Source organism: Lolium rigidum, chromosome 4, assembly GCF_022539505.1.
Source record: "Lolium rigidum isolate FL_2022 chromosome 4, APGP_CSIRO_Lrig_0.1, whole genome shotgun sequence".
NCBI classification, from domain to species: domain Eukaryota; kingdom Viridiplantae; phylum Streptophyta; class Magnoliopsida; order Poales; family Poaceae; genus Lolium; species Lolium rigidum.
The window spans coordinates 261497569-261502162 of record NC_061511.1 but is presented as its reverse complement, the minus strand read 5'-3'; positions in this window follow the sequence as shown (position 1 = coordinate 261502162).

Genomic DNA, 4594 nt, shown 5'->3' with positions numbered 1-4594 from the left:
AATAGCTTGAGAATTTTCCATTAGATGATTCTCTACTCTCATATTAAAATTTTCTTGCTTAACAATATAATTATCAAACTCATCTAAGCATTGCGCGAGAGGTTTTGAATACGGAATATCTTCCCTAGTAAAGCGTCTGAAGGGAATTTACCTCAATCATGGATGAAGGGGGAATTATCTCACATATATCTTCTATAGGAGGTAGATTCTTCACATCTTCGAGATTTAATACCTTTCTCCTTGAGAGACTTCTTGGCTTCCCTCATATCTTCATCATTCAATTTAATTAAACCCCTCTTCTTCACTATTGGCGTTGGAATTGGTTCGGGCGTAGTCCAATCATCATAATTCCGGCCTATTTTAGCTAATAATTCTTCGGCTTCGTCCGGAGTTCTTTTCTCGAAAACACAACCAGCACAACTATCCAGGTATGCCCTAGACTCAATGGTTAGTCCACTATAAAATATATCAAGTAAATCATGCTTTTCTAAATCATGGTCGAGCGAGCTCTAATAAGAGAGCAAAATCTCGCCCAAGCCTCGGGCAATTTCTCTTCATCTCCACGATCAAAATTATAAACTCTCTGCAAAGCGGCATGTTGAGCACTAGCGGGAAAGTATTTCCGAAAGAAAACAGCAAGCAATTCTTTTGGACTTTTAATAGAACTAGGTGGCAAACTATTATACCAAGTTTTAGCGTCATCCTTTAATGAGAATGGAAAGATTTTAGCAACAAAGTAAGTACGCTTCTTAACATCATCAGAAAACAAGCTACTGAAAGTAGATAACTCAGTCATGTGTTCAACGGCACTTTCTTTTTCAGTACCACAAAAAGGTGTTTTCTCAACAATAGCTATATGAGATAGATCAAGAGAAAAATCATAATCTTTATCCCTAATGTTTATAGGAGATGTGGCAAATTTAGGATCAGGAGACAGTTTATATCTAACAGTATGTTATGCAAGCAACTTTTTAATTTTTCTTGCATCAGTAGTAGCATTGCATTTTTCAATAAAATCATCATCAAGTTCCACATAATCTTCATCAAGATCATCACTAGAGTATTCAAGTTCAGGTGAATTAACAGGTGTAGTAACATCGGGAGTTTCGGTATTTTCAATTTGTCTAGACCTAGCAATTGAAGCATCTAGAAAAGTTCCCAATGAACCACTATCATCAAGCACAGCAGAAATATTATCAATATTATGAGAGTTTTCAGATTCAGCGAAGTACCGACATTTGAAGCATGTGGCGGTGAAACAAGTTTATCAATCACGGATGGTGAATCAAGAGCGACGAGAGGTACTCGAGTTGTACCTTTTCTTGTAGTGGATGGTAATATGGCGACCTTAGTATCGCGAGTTTTACCCATGATGGCGAATTTGCAGCGAACAATATCAATCCAAGTGAACTTCCAAATAAAGCTATGCTCCCCGACAACGGCGCCGAGAAAATAGTCTTGATGACCCACAAGTATAGGGGATCGCAACGGTCTTCGAGGGAAGTATTACCCAATTTATTGATTCGACACAAGGGGAGACAAAGAATACTTGAAAGCCTTAACAGCGGAGTTGTCAATTCAGCTGCACACTGGAAACAGACTTGCTCGCAAGAGTTTATCGATAGTAACGAGTTTATAGCCGGTATCGGTAGTGAAATAACAGCAGAGTAACGAAACACAGCGGTAGTGATTTTAGTAAACGACGGGATTAAAATATCGTAGGCACGGGGACGGATGACGGGCGTTGCATGGATGAGAGAAACTCATGTAACAATCATAGCAGGGCATTTGCGAGATAATAATAAAACGGTATCCAAGTACTAATCAATCAATAGGCATGTGTTCCAATTATAGTCGTACGTGCTCGCAATGAGAAACTTGCACAACATCTTTTGTCCTACCAGCCGGTGGCAGCCAGGACCTCAAGGGAAACTACTTGGATATTAAGGTACTCCTTTTAATAGAGTACCGGAGCAAAGCATTAACACTCCGTGAACACATGTGATCCTCACATCGCTACCATTCCCTCCGGTTGTCCCGATTTCGTCACTTCGGGGCCATTGGTTCCGGACGGCGACATGTGTATACAACTTGCGGGTAAGATCATAAACAACGAATATCTTCATGAATCAATAACATGTTCAGATCTGAGATCATGGCACTCGGGCCCTAGTGACAAGCATTAAGCATAACAAGTTGCAACAATATCATAAAAGTACCATCTACGGACACTAGGCACTATGCCCTAACAATCTTATGCTATTACATGACCAATCTCATCCAATCCCTACCATCCCCTTCGGCCTACGGCGGGGGAATTACTCACACATGGATGGAGGAAACATGGCTGGTTGATGGAGAGGCGTTGGCGGTGATGGCGGTGATGATCTCCTCCAATTCCTCGTCCCGGCGGAGTGCCGGAACGGAGACTTCGGCTCCCGAGACGGAGTTTCGCGATGTGGCGGCGTTCTGGAGGGTTTCTGGCGACTTCGACTTCTCTCCGTGCGTTTTTAGGTCGAGGCGAATAAGTAGTCCGAAGGGCGGCGTCGGAGGCTGGCCGAGGGGGCCACACCACAGGGCCGCGCGGGCCCCCTGGGCCGCGCCGCCCTATGGTGTGGGGCCCTCGGGCCTCCACCTTACTTGTCCTTCTGGCTCCGTCAGTATTCTGGGAAAATAGGCCCTTTCGTCAAAATCCCGAGGTTTTTCTCGAAAGTTGGATTTACGCACAAAACGAGACACCGGAACGGTTCTGCTGAAAACAGCGTTAGTCCGTGTTAGTTGCATCCAAAATACACAAATTAGAGGCAAAACAATAGCAAAAGTGTTCGGGAAAGTAGATACGTTTTGGACGTATCAGTGTGCACCACGTTTCGAAATATTTTTTAGTCAAAGGTTCATGTACACTTCCATTACTTTACATCTTCATAGAATAGATCTTAACTATGTTATTCTATCGTAGAACCTTTTTTTGTTTTCTGCAACAGAACCCTACACAGCGATGGTGTCGAGCCCCTCTTTATAGCTTGGTGCGGGAGAGGCGAAGCGTTTCCCCTTCACCGGCAGTCATAATCACACTGCGCGTTGCGACTACGAGGCATCGCGAGCACGGAAGAATGTGGTGGGGCCAGAGGGCGCGAGCGGTCAACTGATCGCTGCCACACCTCTTTGGTCTCTCCGCTCACTCAAGTGCTCTGTGTGGGTGACTCGGCGTTTTCGAAGAGATACGTGGCTACAAGTTCCTGCAGGCCCTGGCCCCACACGTATGAGAAAGGGCGCAACCCGACAACTCAAACCTGGAGGGCCTGAGTCGATGGGAGGGTGTCTATCTTCTGACGACAAGGGAGTTGCCGGGCCACGCCCGGGGGCTACTGTCGGCAGGATAAGAACCAGGGTCACCACCCCATCGGACCTGTGGGTGGATGTACTGCTCGACGAGATAAGGCATGTAGCGCATGACGCCTTGCCGAAGGAACAAGACGGAGAAGGAAGCAGCGCCTCGACCATAAAAGGGCTCTACTACTCGCTGGGACTTGAGACCAAGCTTGGCCGGAGAAGCAAGGGGGCTCCGCCCTCGCGGCTGGAGGAGAGGGCCGGGGAATCTCACGTGGCAAAGCTTCTCGTAGATGTCGCTGGTGCACACCCTATGTCATCTTCGAGGAGCTCCCCCCCCGGAAGAGTTCCCCACATGCCATATGCCAGCCCAGGCGGGGCCTCCCGAGAGCGCAGAGGGGTCAGCATCAAGCTACGTATTTGGGGCTATCGGGAACGACGACGTGTCCCCTCCCGGGAGCGCATGTTGGACATCTGGCGCACCCTCCCTGGGCCATCCCCTAGCGTCATCACTGCGAGGGAGGGCAGCAACCTCTGCACCTGGTGTCACGAGAGCAAGTCGACAGGATGGATTGAAGGCATCACTTAAGCATTGAGCAGGCCATGTGGGATTGTGGCAGTGATTCGGGCGCCCTACCATTGGCCTCCCTGGCCGACACCTATGACACATGCATAAGAACCTTACCTGTGGAGTCCCCTTGTGGTATAAAAAGAGGGCTCGATGCTGGTAGAGGTTTTTTAGGCTTGGGGTAAGGAGGAGAAAAAAGTTGTATGAGAGACAAAGGGAGGGGGAGTCTCAACTCCTCGTGTACATTGTTGAAGCACCAAAGATATCGTACATGCATGACGTAGGGGTTTCACATCTTGCGCCCTGAACCTGGGTAAAAATCGTGTTTTTTTTTGTGCTTTATCCATGTCGTAGCGCCTAGCGCCCATCTACTGAACAAAAAGGGGGCGACCACCTCCGGTGTCCTCCGTCCCGCAGACGTGACAGACTGCAGCTCCTCGTGAGCTTTGAAACACTCGTGTTGGACAAGTGCCAACATTTTGCTTTTATTGTTTTGCTTTTACTTTGTTTTTTTGAAGTTTTTATAGCCTATCTTTGCCACCAATTTCTATCTTTATATCCCAATCTTCAAAAGCAACACATCATTTTTTCCTTTTATCCCTTTTTCCCAAAGTGGTTCCATTTTCCTCGTATGCTTTAATATTTGCAAAGAGAGTGGTCTAATCTGAGTTTTGAAAGAACAAGTTCGTACTGAAG